We start from the raw sequence: 18302 nt of genomic DNA on the forward strand, positions 1-18302 counted from the left end.
TTTTTTATCACATAGAGCCCAGATCACCTGCATTTGAGTCACTTGGGACCCTTGTTAAAAATGCTGATTCCTCCGTTTCCCTACAAATTTACGGAAGTGTGATAGGTAAGCAGGGTACAGTTAGAACTTAGGGAATCTGAATATTTAAAAGAAGCCTGCCAAATGATTCTTATGCTCATAAATGTTTCCAAACTACTGACTTGGTCTAGAAGGAAATACAGAAATCATACTTTTATAGCTTAGGTGCTCTGGCTATCACTGTTGCTACTATTCTTGCTCTGACTTGGTGTCTCAGTTCTAGTCAGTAGGATCCTGCTTTGTTTCTCTGTCTCTATTTGGAGCACAATTTCAAGAACTGTGTTTCTGGTCTCTACCTCATACTCTACATTCTAGTACCTGCCATGAAAACTGACCCAGTTCCCCATTTTCTATGAGGCCAAGGCCCCACCCCGCCTTCTTCTGTTCTCCTGGAACTTAGTCTCTCTACCTACAGAACTCTAGGGAGTCACACTCTATAGTCTGTCTGCTTCCAACTTCCTGATTCCACGTTCACATCTTCACATCTGATCAAATCCAAGATTGAGAAGTAAAGCAGTTGTTTCTGTAATTCTCACAAGAAACTGCCTGTTACATGGTCAATAGCTCAAAATATCTACATTGGCTTTGAAAACTGGCTCCACTGGTGCCTGTATCTACCTAAGCCAAAGCACATGTGTATTTATCTCAGCAGTGAATTTGACCCTGGCTACTGCATAGGTAGGACTCCATGCTCCCTGGCCTCTCTGTAATCCGGTATTCCACTATATTTATTTGCAAGTAAGTAGCAGCCCTCCACATCACTCCACGACATTTGCCCAGAGAACACCTACTCAGCTTAGGCATCTGCTGTCGTTGAAGTCTTCCCTGATTCACCAGATAGGACTAATATTTTCCCCTCTGGGTCCCTGCTCCACAGTGACAGACTTCTACAGCATCACGTGGAGACTGCTAGTACTATGCATTCCGTACCCTCTGGGCTACTTCAGAGCCTGCCTGCATCTGTGATGAATACTTTCCCCTGCATGGCAATGGCTTCCCGCCTCAAGAAACTGCATTTTCTGCTTCTCTGTCTAAGGGTGTTTTCTAGCTGACAGCCTAGAAGTTCCAAAGACAAGCTTCAACCAATGACGAAGTGTATAATGGAAAACTCAGTCTATGTAACCCTCACTGGGTTGATTCTGAGGTATGCTGCACAGGGTTCCTCACAAGGACCCATGGAATTGAACCTCAGTTGCCCACATGGTAACCTGCTCATTTGTGATCCAAGGATCGTCTTCCAAATAAACTACATGTAGCCGTGTATTTGTAACAGGGTCTGCTTTTGGGGAAATCCAAATTAAAACACCATATTTAACTTATCACTAGATATATACATTTTTGTCTGTCTCCTCCTCTCAGACTAGAAGCTTCTTTACAGAAGGGAGCATGGATTAAATGTCTTTGTATTCCAACATGTAAGCTGCCACCTAATAAGCACTCAATCAATATTTGTTGTGTGAAAGAATGAGTTTATCTACATTTTAATGACATAATAATGTTTCTGAGGCACTGTAAGGTCTTAAAGTATGTCCTAAAGCAGCCATTGTACTTCCATAGGAATTTTAATGTAGTAAATTCTTTAAAAAATCAAAACTCTACTAGGATTCTGCAGGTTTCTTAATATTACATCTCTTATTTGATTAGCCAGAATTTTCTTAATATTACATCTCTTATTTGATTAGCCAGAATATCCCATTCCATTTATTGAACCACATAAGAGAGAATGTTTTATACTTTTTGAATTGTTTTATTACCTTTTCCCTAAACAAGGATAAAATGTGTGTCTCTTCTTCTGGGTCTATAATAAATATTAAGACTATACTGAAAATAAGTCTTTCATCTGGAAATGATGACAGTATGATAAGTGATAGGGAGAAATTGTTAATAAGTTGAGGACTCCCTTTTTATTGCTTTACTTAAATGTCTTTTTTAAATAAATGTATTAGACTTTCAGAAGAATTCAAATTAGTTTATCCTCAAGAGACTACAATCTTTAAATACCTTCAACTGGAGAAAAAACTCACTGTGACAATTATATGTCATTTTCCAGAAGGCTGGCAGTTCTTAAGCAGTATTATTAAACAAATAATTTATTTTAATTTTCATCCAGAATCAGTAAGACATTTGTCATCAGTGAACTCTCCGTGTGTCATTTAATTTTTTTCCTTTAAAGTTATACACAGTCAGTAGCTTCACCAGTGAGAAAACAAATCCTGCAGAATTATGACTAGGCCATTTGGCTTCTAGCAGAAGGACTAGAAAGAATTGAAAGGAAACAATAGGAGCTAAAATAAAGAAAGATGCACAGATTGACCAGGAACAAGTTCTAAGGAATATTTATGGTTAAAAATGTATTAATTTTCCATTTATCATCCTTGCTGTACACCAAAATAAGTGATATTATATTCAAAGAGCAATGAAAAGGCTGAGCTTATAAGAGGGTTTTAAAATAGTTCATATCAGAAGCATTGTTGTCATGAGATATTATTTTTAATAAATCACTCTAATAATCACATATTATTGAGATTTTGGGCACCCTGTTTTTCATTAAAATATACGATGAGTCAAATATAGAAAAACTTGATAGGCTTACTACAGCTAAGAATCTAATCACAAAAGACTGTTTAAGGAAGAACGTAAACATTGATATGGGACTTTTCAACCAACACTAAAAAACAGCAAGAGGGCTTCGCTGGTGGCGCAGTGGTTGAGAGTCCTCCTGCCGATTCAGGGGACACGGGTTCGTGCCCCGGTCCGGGAAGATCCCACATGCCGCGGAGCGGCTGGGCCCGTGAGCCATGGCCACTGAGCCTGTGCGTCTGGAGCCTGTGCTCCGCAACGGGAGAGGCCACAACAGTGAGAGGCCCGCGTACTGCATAAAAAAAAAAAAAGCAAGAAACTCATTATTTCATATTACAAGGTCCAAAAAAAGAGAGAAGGCTAGCATCACAGTAACATAACCAGTTAGATAAAATAAATAAATAAATTAGCTATTAAAATAAATAAATAAATTAGCTATTAAAGAATGTGATTGACCTTAATGTGGATCCTTATCATATTTTAAGCTCCTCCAGAGTAAGATCTGTACACTGGTGAATGCACATGGTAGAATTTCAATTATCTATTGAATGGATATTTTCCCTTTATTAAAAAATATATCTTAATAGGGACTGTGGAAATCCTTGTGAAAGGACAAAATAGAAACAGGACATTGTGATTTATTCCAACAACTCAAACAAACCATCTTTCTTTCTTTCTTTCTTTCTTTCTTTCTTTCTTTCTTTCTTTCTTTCTTTCTTTATTATTCAAACAGAAAGTCATAAAAATTATAATCATCCTCATCAGGTCACTCAGTCCCATGTAATTAATTTTTTTTCTTGATCTTTTGTTAGCACTTTAATGAATTCATCAGTTTTCCATTAGAGCTCTGAAAATGCTTATTCATTCACTTCAGCAATATAGTCAGTTACCAGAAACCTGTACTCGTCAGAGTCTTTTCCATGAATTCCTTGAAGATGAAACCCTTTTATCGGAACATTTTTGCAAAAGCATCAGAGTACATCCAGAGCTGTCTGTAAATGACAAAAGACTTAAAAATGACCATAGTTAAAGATTGATGAAAGTTCATGATAATGCAGTTGACGAGGAAATTAAGTTATTTCTGAGATATACATTTTAAAGTAATAACTAGAATTATGACTTATAACATTATGCCAGAACATATAAGATTTTTAGAAATTTCATGTAATGTCTGAAACATTTATATTAACATATTTCCATACAAATAACCCAAATAAAGTTTATTATTAGTTGTTTTTGTTTGTTTGTTTGTTTGTTTATACTGCAGGTTCTTATTAGTCACCAATTTTATACACATCAGTATATACATGTCAATCCCAATCGCCCAATTCAGCACACCACCATCCCCAACCCACTGCGGTTTCCCCCCTTGGTGTCCATACGTTTGTTCTCTATATCTGTCTCTCAACTTCTGCCTGCAAACCATTTCATCTGTACCATTTTTCTAGGTTCCACATACATGCGTTAATATATGATATTTGTTTTTCTCTTTCTGACTTACTTCACTCTGTATGACAGTCTCTAGGTTAATCCACGTCTCAACAAATGGCTCAATTTTGTTCCTTTTTATGGCTGAGTAACATTCCATTGTATATATGTACCACAACTTCTTTATCCATTCGTCTATCGATGGGCATTTAGGTTGCTTCCATGACCTGCCTATTGTAAATAGTGCTGCAATGAACATTGGGGTGCATGTGTCTTTTTGAATTATGGTTTTCTCTGGGTATATGCCCAGTAGTGGGATTGCTGGGTCATATGGTAGTTCTATTTTTAGTTTTTTAAGGAACCTCCATACTGTTCTCCATAGTGGCTGTATCAATTTACATTCCCACCAACAGTGCAGGAGGGTTCCCTTTTCTCCATACCCTCTCCAGCATTTGTTGTTTGTAGATTTTCTGATGATGCCCATTCTAACTGTTGTGAGGTGATACCTCATTGTAGTTTTGATTTGCATTTCTCTAATAATTAGTGATGTTTTTTTTTTTTTTTTTTTTTTTTTTTTAAACATCTTTATTGGGGTATAATTGCTTTACAATGGTGTGTTAGTTTCTGCTTTACAACAAAGTGAATCAGCTATACATATACATATGTTCCCATATGTCTTCCCTCTTGCGTCTCCCTCCCTCCCACTCTCCCCATCCCACCCTTCCAGGCTGTCACAAAGCACCGAGCTAATATCCCTGTGCCTTGCGGCTGCTTCCCCCCAGCTATCTACCTTACTACGTTTGTTAGTGTGTATATGTCCATGACTCTCTCTCGCCCTGTCAAAACTCACCCTTCCCCCTCCCCATATCCTTAAGTCCGTTCTCCAGTAGGTCTGCGTCTTTATTCCTATCTTACCCCTAGGTTCTTCATGACATTTTTTTCCCTTAAATTCCATATATATGTGTTAGCATACGGTATTTGTCTTTTTCTTTCTGACTTACTTCACTCTGTATGACAGATTCTAGGTCTATCCATCTCATTACAAATAGCTCAATTTCATTTCTTTTTAAGGCTGAGTAATATTCCATTGTGTATATGTGCCACATCTTCTTTATCCATTCATCCGATGATGGGCGCTTAGGTTGTTTCCATGTCCTGGCTATTGTAAATAGAGCTGCAATGAACATTTTGGTACATGACTCTCTTTGAATTTTGGTTTTCTCAGGGTATATGCCAAGTAGTGGGATTGCTGGGTCATATGGTAATTCTATTTGTAGTTTTTTAAGGAACCTCCATACTGTTCTCCACAGTGGCTGAACCAATTCACATTCCCACCAGCAGTGCAAGAGTGTCCCCTTTTCTCCACACCCTCTCCAGCATTTATTGTTTCTTGATTTTTTGATGATGGCCATTCTGACTGGTGTGAGATGATATCTCATTGTAGTTTTGATTTGCATTTCTCTAATGATTAATGATGTTGAGCATTCTTTCATGTGTTTGTTGGCATTCTGTATATCTTCTTTGGAGAAATGTCTATTTAGGTCTTCTGCCCATTTTTGGATGGGGTTGTTTGTTTTTTTGTTATTGAGCTGCATGAGCTGCTTGTAAATTTTGGAGATTAATCCTTTGTCAGTTGCTTCATTTGCAAATGTTTTCTCCCATTCTGAGGGTTGTCTTTTGGTCTTGGTTATGGTCTCCTTTGCTGTGCAAAAGCTTTGAAGTTTCATTAGGTCCCATTTGTTTATTTTTGTTTTTATTTCCATTACTCTAGGAGGTGGGTCAGAAAGGATCTTGCTGTGATTTATGTCATAGAGTGTTCTTCCTATGTTTTCTTCTAAGAGTTTGATAGTTTCTGGCTTTACATTTAGGTCTTTAATCCATTTTGAGCTTATTTTTGTGTATGGTGTTAGGGAGTGATCTAATCTCATACTTTTACATGTACCTGTCCAGTTTTCCCAGCACCATTTATTGAAGAGGCTGTCCTTTCTCCACTGTACATTCCGGCCTCCTTTATCAAAGATAAGGTGTCCATATGTGCGTGGGTTTATCTCTGGGCTTTCTATCCTGTTCCACTGATCTATCTTTCTGTTTTTGTGCCAGTACCATACTGTCTTGATTACTGTTGCTTTGTAATATAGTCTGAAGTCAGGGAGCCTTATTCCTCCAGCTCCTTTTTTCGTTCTAAAGATTGCTTTGGCTATTCGGGGTCTTTTGTGTTTCCATACAAATTGCGAAATTTTTTGTTCTAGTTCTGTGAAAAATGCCAGTGGTAGTTTGATAGGGATTGCATTGAATCTGTAGATTGCTTTGGGTAGTAGAGTCATTTTCACAATGTTGATTCTTCCCATCCAAGAACATGGTATATCTCTCCATCTATTTATATCATCTTTAATTTCTTTCATCAGTGTCTTATAATTTTCTGCATACAGGTCTTTCGTATCCTTAGGTAGGTTTATTCCTAGATATTTTATTCTTTTTGTTGCAATGGTAAATGGGAGTGTTTTCTTGACTTCACTTTCAGATTTTTCATCATTAGTATATAGGAATGCCATAGATTTCTGTGCATTAATTTTGTATCCTGCTACTTTACCAAATTCATTGATTAGCTCTAGTAGTTTTCTGGTAGCATCTTTAGGATTCTCTATGTATAGTATCATGTCATCTGCAAACAGTGACAGCTTTACTTCTTCTTTTCCGATTTGGATTCCTTTTATTTCCTTTTCTTCTCTGATTGCTGTGGCAAAAACTTCCAAAACTATGTTGAATAAGAGTGGTGAGAGTGGGCAACCTTGTCTTGTTCCTGATCTTAGTGGAAATGCTTTCAGTTTTTCACCATTGAGGATGATGTTTGCTGTGGGCTTGTCATATATGGCTTTTATTATGTTTAGGAAAGTTCCCTCTATGCCTACTTTCTGGAGGGTTTTTATCATAAATGGGTGTTGAATTTTGTCGAAAGCTTTCTCTGCATCTATTGAGATGATCATATGGTTTTTCTCCTTCAATTTGTTAATATAGTTTATCACATTGATAGATTTGCGTATATTGAAGAATCCTTGCATTCCTGGAATAAACCCCACTTGATCATGGTGTATGATCCTTTTAATGTGCTGTTGGATTCTGTTTGCTAGTATTTTGTTGAGGATTTTTGCATCTATGTTCATCAGTGATATTGGCCTGTAGTTTTCTTTCTTTGTGACATCCTTGTCTGGTTTTGGTATCAAGGTGATGGTGGCTTCGTAGAAGGAATTTGGGAGTGTTCCTCCCTCTGCTATATTTTGGAAGAGTTTGAGAAGGATAGGTGTTAGCTCTTCTCTAAACGTTTGATAGAATTCACCTGTGAAGCCATCTGGTCCTGGGCTTTTGTTTGTTGGAAGGTTTTTAATCACAGTTTCAATTTCAGTGCTTGTGATTGGTCTGTTCATATTTTCTATTTCTTCCTGATTCAGTCTTGGCAGGTTGTGCATTTCTAAGAATTTGTCCATTTCTTCCAGATTGTCCATTTTATTGGCATAGAGTTGCTTGTAGTAATCTCTCATGATTTTTTTTATTTCTGCAGTGTCAGTTGTTACTTCTCCTTTTTCATTTCTAATTCTATTGATTTGAGTCTTCTCCCTTTTTTTCTTGATGAGTCTGGCTAGTGGTTTATCTATTTTGTTTATCTTCTCAAAGAACCAGCTTTTAGTTTTATTGATCTTTGCTATTGTTTCCTTCATTTCTTTTTCATTTATTTCTGATCTGATTTTTATGATTTCTTTCCTTCTGCTAGCTTTGGGGTTTTTTTGTTCTTCTTTCTCTAATTGCTTGAGGTGCAAGGTTAGGTTGTTTATTCGAGATGTTTCCTGCTTCTTAAGGTGGGCTTGTATTGCTATAAACTTCCCCCTTAGAACTGCTTTTGCTGCATCCCATAGGTTTTGGGTCGTTGTGTCTCCATTGTCATTTGTTTCTAGGTATTTTTTTATTTCCTCTTTGATTTCTTCAGTGATCACTTCATTATTAAGTAGTGTATTGTTTAGCCTCCATGTGTTTGTATTTTTTACAGATCTTTTCCTGTAATTGATATCTAGTCTCATGGCGTTGTGGTCGGAAAAGATACTTGATACAATTTCAGTTTTCTTAAATTTACCAAGGCTTGATTTGTGACCCAAGATATGATCTATCCTGGAGAATGTTCCATGAGCACTTGAGAAAAATGTGTATTCTGTTGTTTTTGGATGGAGTGTCCTATAAATATCAATTAAGTCCATCTTGTTTAATGTATCATTTAAAGCTTGTGTTTCCTTATTTATTTTCATTTTGGATGATCTGTCCATGGGTGAAAGTGGGGTGTTAAAGTCCCCTACTATGAATGTGTTACTGTTGATCTCCCCTTTTATGGTTGTTAGTATTTGCCTTATGTATTGAGGTGCTCCTATGTTGGGTGCATAAATATTTACAATTGTTATATCTTCTTCTTGGATCGATCCCTTGATCATTATGTAGTGTCCTTCTTTGTCCCTTTTAATAGTCCTTATTTTAAAGTCTATTTTGTCTGATATGAGAATTGCTACTCCAGCTTTCTTTTGGTTTCCATTTGCATGGAATATCTTTTTCCATCCCCTTACTTTCAGTCTGTATGTGTCTCTAGTTCTGAAGTGGGTCTCTTGTAGACAGCATATATAAGGGTCTTGTTTTTGTATCCATTCAGCCAATCTGTGTCTTTTGGTGGGAGCATTTAGTCCATTTACATTTAAGGTAATTATTGATATGTATGTTCCTATTTCCATTTTATATACTGTTTTGGGTTCGCTACTATAGGTCATTTCCTTCTCTTGTGTTTCGTGTCTAGAGAAGTTCCTTTAGCATTTGTTGTAAAGCTGGTTTGGTGGTGCTGAACTCTCTCAGCTTTTGCTTGTCTGTAAAGGTTTTAATTTCTCCATCAAATGTGAATGAGATCCTTGCTGGGTAGAGTAGTCTTGGTTTCAGGCTATTCTCCTTCATCACTTTCAGTATGTCCTGCCACTCCCTTCTGGCTTGTAGGGTTTCTGCTGAGAGATCAGCTGTTAACCTTATGGGGATTCCCTTGTGTGTTATTTGTTGTTTTTCCCTTGCTGCTTTTAATATGCTTTCTTTGTATTTAATTTTTGACAGTTTGATTAATATGTGTCTTGGCGTGTTTCTCCTTGTATTTATCCTGTATGGGACCCTCTGTGCTTCCTGGACTTGATTAACTATTTCCTTTCCCATATTAGGGAAGTTTTCAACTATAATCTCTTCAAATATTTTCTCAGTCCCTTTCTTTCTTTCTTCTTCTTCTGGAACCCCTATAATTCGAATGTTGGTGCGTTTCATGTTGTCCCAGAGGTCTCTGAGACTGTCCTCAGTTCTTTTCATTCTTTTTTCTTTATTCTGCTCTGCAGTAGTTATTTCCACTACTTTATCTTCCAGGTCACTTATCCGTTCTTCTGCCTCAGTTATTCTGCTATTGATCCTATCTAGAGTGATTTTAATTTCATTTATTGCATTGTTCATCGTTGCTTGTTTCATCTTTAGTTCTTGTAGGTCCTTGTTAACTGTTTCTTGCATTTTGTCCATTCTACTTCCAAGATTTCGGATCATCCTTACTATCATTATTCTGAATTCTTTTTCAGGTAGATTGCCTATTTCCTCTTCATTTGTTAGGTCTGGTGGGTTTTTATCTTGCTCCTTCATCTGCTGTGTGTTTTTCTGTCTTCTCATTTTGCTTATCTTACTGTGTTTGGGGTCTCCTTTTTGCAGGCTGCAGGTTCGTAGTTCCCGTTGTTTTTGATGTCTGTCTCCAGTGGCTAAGGTTGTTTCAGTGGGTTGTGTAGGCTTCCTGGTGGAGGGGACTAGTGCCTGTGTTGTGCTGGATGAGGCTGGATCTTGTCTCTCTAGTGGGCAGGTTCACGTCTGGTGGTGTGTTTTGGGGTGTCTGTGGCCTTATTATGATTTTAGGCAGCCTCTCTGCTAATGGGTGGGGTTGTGTTCCTGTTTTGCTAGTTGTTTGGCATAGGTTGTCCAGCACTGTGGCTTGCTGGTCGTTGAGTGAAGCTGGGTGCTGGTGTTAAGATGGAGGTCTCTGGGAGATTTCCGCTGTTTAATATTATGTGGAGCTGGGAGGTCTCTTGTTGACCAGTGTCCTGAAGTTGGCTCTCCTACCTCAGAGGCAGAGCCCTGACTCCTGGCTGGAGCACCAAGAGCCTTTCATCCACACGGCTTCAAGGTGACCTTTCCTCTTCTTGGAAGAATAATCTGAGTAGTCATTCACCTAAGCTTCTCTTGGCTTCTCCCTCAGATGATTAAATATCTTGGTAGCAAGCTCTATTGTCCTCAACTTGGTACGAGGAATGCCGCTCCAGTCGCCGGGGACCCCCTGCCCAGGATGGTGTCAGCGCTTCAGCGGCGGCCGCCGCTCTGGCTCGCTCCTTGGGGCCTCCTCCGTCTCTAATTAGTGATGTTGAACAGCTTTCCATGTGCTTCTTAGCCATCTGTATGTCTTCTTTGGAGAAATGTCTATTTAACTCTTCTGCCCATTTTTGGATTGGGTTCTTTGTTTCTTTAATATTGAGCTGCATGAGCTGTTTATATATTTTGGAGATTAATCCTTTGTCCACTGATTTGTTTGCAACCCTCCCATTCTGAGGGTTGTCTTTTCATCTTGTTTATGGTTTCCTTTACTGTGCAAAAGCTTTTATGTTTCACTAGGTCCCATTTGTTTATTTTTGTTTTTATTACCATTACTCTAGGAGGTGGATCAAAAAAGATCTTGCTGTGATTTATGTCAAAAAGTGTTCTTCCTATGTTTTCCTCTAAGAGTTTTATACTGTCTGGTCTTACATTTAGGTCTCGAATCCATTTTGAGTTTATTTTTGTGTATGGTGTTAGGGAGTGTTCTAATTTCATTCTTTTACATGTAGCTGTCCAGTTTTCCCAGCACCACTTATTGAAGAGACTGTCTTTTCTCCATTTTATACCTTTGCCTCCTTTGTCATAGATTAGTTGACCATAGGTGTGTGGGTTTATCTCTGGGCTTTCTATCTTGTCCCATTGATCTATGTTTCTGTTTTTGTGCCAGTACCATATTGTCTTGATTACTGTAGCTTTGCAGTATAGTCTGAAGTCAGGCAGTCTGATTCTTCCAGCTCCGGTTTTTTCCCTGAAGACTGCTTTGGCTATTCGGGGTCTTTTGTGTCTCCATACAAATTTTAAGATGATTTGTTCTAGTTCCATAAAAAATGCCATTGGTAATTTGATAGGGATTGCATTGAATCTGTAGATTGCTTTGGGTAGTATAGTCATTTTCACAATATTGATTCTTCCAATCCAAGAACATGGTATGTCTCTCCAACTGTTGTTATCCTCTTTAATTTCTTTCATCAGTGTCTTATAGTTTTCTGCATACAGATCTTTTGTCTCCCTAGGTAGGTTTATTCGTAGGTATTTTATTCTTTTTGTTGCAGTGGTAAATGAGAGTGTTTCTATAACTTCTCTTTCAGATTTTTCATCATTAGTGTATAGGAATGCAAGAGATTTCTGTGCATTAATTTTTTATACTGCAACTTTACCAAATTCTTTGATTAGCTCTAGTAGTTTTCTGGTGGCATTTTTAGGATTCTCTATGTATAGTATCATGTCATCTGCAAACAGTGACAGTTTTACTTCTTCTTTTCCAATTTGGATTCCTTTTATTTCTTTTTCTTCTTTGATTGCCATGGCTCAGACTTCCAAAACTATGTCGCATAATAGTGGTCAGTGTGGACATCCTTATCTCGTTCCTGATCTCAGAGAAAATGCTTGCAGTTTTTCACCATTGAGAATGATGTTTGCTGTGGGTTTGTCATATATGGCCTTTATTATGTTGAGGTAGGTTCCCTCTATGCCCACTTTCTGGAAAGTATTTTATCATAAATGGGTGTTGAATTTTGTCAAAAGCTTTTTCTGCATCTATTGAGATGATCATATGGTTTTTATTCTTCAATTTGTTAATATGGTGTATCACATTGATTGATTTGCATATATTGAAGAATCCTTGCATCCCTGGGATAAATCCCATTTGATCATGGTGTATGATCCTTTTAATGTGTTGTTGGATTCTGTTTGCTAGTATTTTTCTGAGGATTTTTGCATCTATATTCATCAGTGATATTGGTCTGTAATTTTTTTTTTTTGGTAGTATCTTTGTGTGGTTTTAGTATCAGGGTGATGGTGGCCTCATAGAATGAGTTTGGGAGTGTTCCTTCCTCTGCAAATTTTTGGAAGAGTTTGAGAAGGATGGGTGTTAGCTCTTCTCTAAATGTTTGATAGAATTCACCTGTGAAGCCATCTGGTCCTGGACTTTTGTTTGTTGGAAGATTTATTTATTTATTTATTTATTTTTATTACTTTTTAATAAATTTACTTATTTATTTATTTTTGGCTGCATGGCTGCATGTGAGCTTTCTCTTGTTGTGGTGAGCAGGGTCTACTTTTCGTTGTGGTGCACGGGCTTCACGTTGCAGTGGCTTCTCTTATTGCGGGGCATGGGCTCTAGGTGTGCGGGCTTCAGTAGTTGTGGCACACGGGCTCAGTAGTTTTGGCTCATGGCTGTAGAGCGCAGGCTCAGTAGTTGTGGTGCACGGGCTTAATTGCTCCGTGGTATGTGGGATCTTCCCGGACCAGGGCTTGAACCCGTGTCTCCTGCATTGGCAGTTGGATTCTTAACCACTGTGCCACTAGGGAAGCCCAATATAAAAGGTTTTGATGTGTCATTAGTCCAAGTTGAAAACTAGTTTTTTTTTTACATCTTTATTGGTGTATAATTGCTTTACAATGGTGTGTTTGTTTCTGCTCTATAACAAAGTGAATCAGTTATACATATATATGTGTTCCCATATCTCTTGTTGGAAGATTTTTAATCACAGTTTCAATTTCATTACTTGTGATTGGTCTGTTCATGTTTTCTATTTCTTCCTGGTTCAGTCTTGGAAGGTTATACCTTTCTGAGAATTTGTCCATTTCTTCCAGGTTGTCCGTTTTATTGGCATAGAGTTGCTTGTAGTAGTCTCTTAGGATGCTTTGTATTTCTGCGGTGTCTGTTGTAACCTCTCCTTTTTGATTTCTAATTTTATTGATTTGAGTCCTCTCCCTCTTTTTCTTGATGAGTCTGGCTAATGGTTTATCAGTTTTGTTTATCTTCTCAAAGAACCAGCTTTTAGTTTTATTGATCTTTGCTATTGTTTTCTTTGTTTCTATTTCATTTATTTCTGCTCTGCTTTATGATTTCTTTCCTTCTACTAATTTGGGATTTTGTTTGTTCTTCTTTCTCTAGTTCCCTTAGGTGTAAGGTTAGATTGTTTACTTGAGATGTTTCCCGTTTCTTGAGGTAGGCTTGTATAGCTATAAACTTCCCTCTTTGAACTGCTTTTGCTGCATCCCATAGGTTTTGGATTGTCGTGTTTTCATTGTCATTTGTCTCTAGGTATTTTTTGATTTCCTCTTTGATTTCTTCAGTGATCTCTTGGTTATTTAGTAACATATTGTTTAGCATCCATGTGTTTGTGTTTTTTACGTTTTTTTCCCTATAATTCATTTCTAATCTCATAGCGTTGTGGTCAGAAAAGATGCTTGATATGCTTTCAATTTTCTTAAATTTAGGCTTGATTTGTGACCCAAGGTGTGATCTATCATGGAGAATGTTCTGTGCGCACTTGAGAAGAAAGTGTAATCTGCTGTTTTTGGATGGAATGTCCTATAAATATCAGTTAAATCTATCTGGTCTATTGTGTCATTTAAAGCCATTTAAAGTCATTCTGTTTCCTTATTTATTTTCATTCTGCATGATGTCTCCATTGGTGTAAGTGAGGTGTTAAAGTCCCCCACTATTATTGTGTTACTGTCGATTTCCTCTTTTATAGCTGTTAGCATTTGCCTTATGTATTGAGGTGCTCCTATGTTGGGTGCATATATATTTATAATTGTTATATCTTCTTCATGGATTAATCCCTTGATCATTATGTAGTGTCCTTCCCTGTCTCTTGTAACATTCTTTATTTTAAAGTCTATTTTATCTGATATGAGTATAGCTATTCCAGCTTTCTTTTGATTTCCATTTGCATGGAATATCTTTTTCCATCCCCTCACTTTCAGTGTGTATGTGTCCCTAGGTCTGAAGTGGGTCTCTTGTAGACAGCATATATATGGGTCTTGTTTTTGTATCCATTCAGCAAGCCTGTGTCTTTTGGTTGGAGCATTTAATCCATCCACGTTTAAGGTAATTATCGATATGTATGTTCCTATGACCACTTTCTTAATTGTTTTGGGTTTGTTTTTGTGGATCCTTTTCTTCTCTTGTGTTTCCCACTTAGAGAAGTTCCTTTAGCATTTGTATTAGAGCTGGTTTGGTGGTGCTGAATTCTCTTAGCTTTTGCTTGTCTGTAAAGCTTTTGATTTCTCCATCGAATCTGAATGAGATCCTTGCCGGGTAGAGTAATCTTGGTTGTAGGTTCTCTCCCTTTCATCACTTGAAGTATATCATGCCACTCCCTTCTGGCTTGTAGAGTTTCTGCTGACAAATCAGCTGTTAACCTTATGGGAGTTCCCTTGTATTTTATTTGTCCTTTTTCCCTTGCTGCTTTCCATAATTTTTCTTTGTCTTTAATTTTTGCTAGTTTTTTTTTTTTTTTTTTTTTTTTTAATATCTTTATTGGGGTATAATTGCTTTACAATGGTGTGTTAGTTTCTGCTTTACAACAAAGTGAATCAGCTATACATATACATATGTTCCCATATGTCTTCCCTCTTGCGTCTCCCTCCCTCCCACTCTCCCCATCCCACCCTTCCAGGCTGTCACAAAGCACCGAGCTAATATCCCTGTGCCTTGCGGCTGCTTCCCCCCAGCTATCTACCTTACTACGTTTGTTAGTGTGTATATGTCCATGACTCTCTCTCGCCCTGTCAAAACTCACCCTTCCCCCTCCCCATATCCTTAAGTCCGTTCTCCAGTAGGTCTGCGTCTTTATTCCTATCTTACCCCAAGGTTTTTCATGACATTTTTTTCCCTTAAATTCCATATATATGTGTTAGCATACGGTATTTGTCTTTTTCTTTCTGACTTACTTCACTCTGTATGACAGATTCTAGGTCTATCCATCTCATTACAAATAGCTCAATTTCATTTCTTTTTAAGGCTGAGTAATATTCCATTGTGTATATGTGCCACATCTTCTTTATCCATTCATCCGATGATGGGCGCTTAGGTTGTTTCCATGTCCTGGCTATTGTAAATAGAGCTGCAATGAACATTTTGGTACATGACTCTCTTTGAATTTTGGTTTTCTCAGGGTATATGCCAAGTAGTGGGATTGCTGGGTCATATGGTAATTCTATTTGTAGTTTTTTAAGGAACCTCCATACTGTTCTCCACAGTGGCTGAACCAATTCACATTCCCACCAGCAGTGCAAGAGTGTCCCCTTTTCTCCACACCCTCTCCAGCATTTATTGTTTCTAGATTTTTTGATGATGGCCATTCTGACTGGTGTGAGATGATATCTCATTGTAGTTTTGATTTGCATTTCTCTAATGATTAATGATGTTGAGCATTCTTTCATGTGTTTGTTGGCATTCTGTATATCTCCTTTGGAGAAATGTCTATTTAGGTCTTCTGCCCATTTTTGGATGGGGTTGTTTGTTTTTTTGTTATTGAGCTGCATGAGCTGCTTGTAAATTTTGGAGATTAATCCTTTGTCAGTTGCTTCATTTGCAAATGTTTTCTCCCATTCTGAGGGTTGTCTTTTGGTCTTGGTTATGGTTTCCTTTGCTGTGCAAAAGCTTTGAAGTTTCATTAGGTCCCATTTGTTTATTTTTGTTTTTATTTCCATTACTCTAGGAGGTGGGTCAGAAAGGATCTTGCTGTGATTTATGTCATAGAGTGTTCTTCCTATGTTTTCTTCTAAGAGTTTGATAGTTTCTGGCCTTACATTTAGGTCTTTAATCCATTTTGAGCTTATTTTTGTGTATGGTGTTAGGGAGTGATCTAATCTCATACTTTTACATGTACCTGTCCAGTTTTCCCAGCACCATTTATTGAAGAGGCTGTCCTTTCTCCACTGTACATTCCTGCCTCCTTTATCAAAGATAAGGTGTCCATATGTGCGTGGGTTTATCTCTGGGCTTTCTATCCTGTTCCACTGATCTATCTTTCTGTTTTTGTGCCAGTACCATACTGTCTTGATTACTGTTGCTTTGTAATATAGTCTGAAGTCAGGGAGCCTTATTCCTCCAGCTCCTTTTTTCGTTCTCAAGATTGCTTTGGCTATTCGGGGTCTTTTGTGTTTCCATACAAATTGCGAAATTTTTTGTTCTAGTTCTGTGAAAAATGCCAGTGGTAGTTTGATAGGGATTGCATTGAATCTGTAGATTGCTTTGGGGAGTAGAGTCATTTTCACAATGTTGATTCTTCCCATCCAAGAACATGGTATATCTCTCCATCTATTTGTATCATCTTTAATTTCTTTCATCAGTGTCTTATAATTTTCTGCATACAGGTCTTTCGTATCCTTAGGTAGGTTTATTCCTAGATATTTTATTCTTTTTGTTGCAATGGTAAATGGGAGTGTTTTCTTGATTTCACTTTCAGATTTTTCATCATTAGTATATAGGAATGCCAGAGATTTCTGTGCATTAATTTTGTATCCTGCTACTTTACCAAATTCATTGATTAGCTCTAGTAGTTTTCTGGTAGCATCTTTAGGATTCTCTATGTATAGTATCATGTCATCTGCAAACAGTGACAGCTTTACTTCTTCTTTTCCGATTTGGATTCCTTTTATTTCCTTTTCTTCTCTGATTGCTGTGGCTAAAACTTCCAAAACTATGTTGAATAAGAGTGGTGAGAGTGGGCAACCTTGTCTTGTTCCTGATCTTAGTGGAAATGCTTTCAGTTTTTCACCATTGAGGATGATGTTTGCTGTGGGCTTGTCATATATGGCTTTTATTATGTTTAGGAAAGTTCCCTCTATGCCTACTTTCTGGAGGGTTTTTATCATAAATGGGTGTTGAATTTTGTCGAAAGCTTTCTCTGCATCTATTGAGATGATCATATGGTTTTTCTCCTTCAATTTGTTAATATAGTTTATCACATTGATAGATTTGCGTATATTGAAGAATCCTTGCATTCCTGGAATAAACCCCACTTGATCATGGTGTATGATCCTTTTAATGTGCTGTTGGATTCTGTTTGCTAGTATTTTGTTGAGGATTTTTGCATCTATGTTCATCAGTGATATTGGCCTGTAGTTTTCTTTCTTTGTGACATCCTTGTCTGGTTTTGGTATCAAGGTGATGGTGGCTTCGTAGAAGGAATTTGGGAGTGTTCCTCCCTCTGCTATATTTTGGAAGAGTTTGAGAAGGATAGGTGTTAGCTCTTCTCTAAACGTTTGATAGAATTCACCTGTGAAGCCATCTGGTCCTGGGCTTTTGTTTGTTGGAAGGTTTTTAATCACAGTTTCAATTTCAGTGCTTGTGATTGGTCTGTTCATATTTTCTATTTCTTCCTGATTCAGTCTTGGCAGGTTGTGCATTTCTAAGAATTTGTCCATTTCTTCCAGATTGTCCATTTTATTGGCATAGAGTTGCTTGTAGTAATCTCTCATGATTTTTTTTATTTCTGCAGTGTCAGTTGTTACTTCTCCTTTTTCGTTTCTAATTCTATTGATTTGAGTCTTCTCCCTTTTTTTCTTGATGAGTCTGGCTAGTGGTTTATCTATTTTGTTTATCTTCTCAAAGAACCAGCTCTTAGTTTTATTGATCTTTGCTATTGTTTCCTTCATTTCTTTTTCATTTATTTCTGATCTGATTTTTATGATTTCTTTCCTTCTGCTAGCTTTGGGGTTTTTTTGTTCTTCTTTCTCTAATTGCTTGAGGTGCAAGGTTAGGTTGTTTATTCGAGATGTTTCCTGCTTCTTAAGGTGGGCTTGTATTGCTATAAACTTCCCCCTTAGAACTGCTTTTGCTGCATCCCATAGGTTTTGGGTCGTTGTGTCTCCATTGTCATTTGTTTCTAGGTATTTTTTTATTTCCTCTTTGATTTCTTCAGTGATCACTTCATTATTAAGTAGTGTATTGTTTAGCCTCCATGTGTTTGTATTTTTTACAGATCTTTTCCTGTAATTGATATCTAGTCTCATGGCGTTGTGGTCGGAAAAGATACTTGATACAATTTCAGTTTTCTTAAATTTACCAA

The sequence above is a fragment of the Phocoena sinus genome, chromosome 11 (assembly GCF_008692025.1).
Source record: "Phocoena sinus isolate mPhoSin1 chromosome 11, mPhoSin1.pri, whole genome shotgun sequence".
Lineage (NCBI taxonomy): Eukaryota > Metazoa > Chordata > Mammalia > Artiodactyla > Phocoenidae > Phocoena > Phocoena sinus.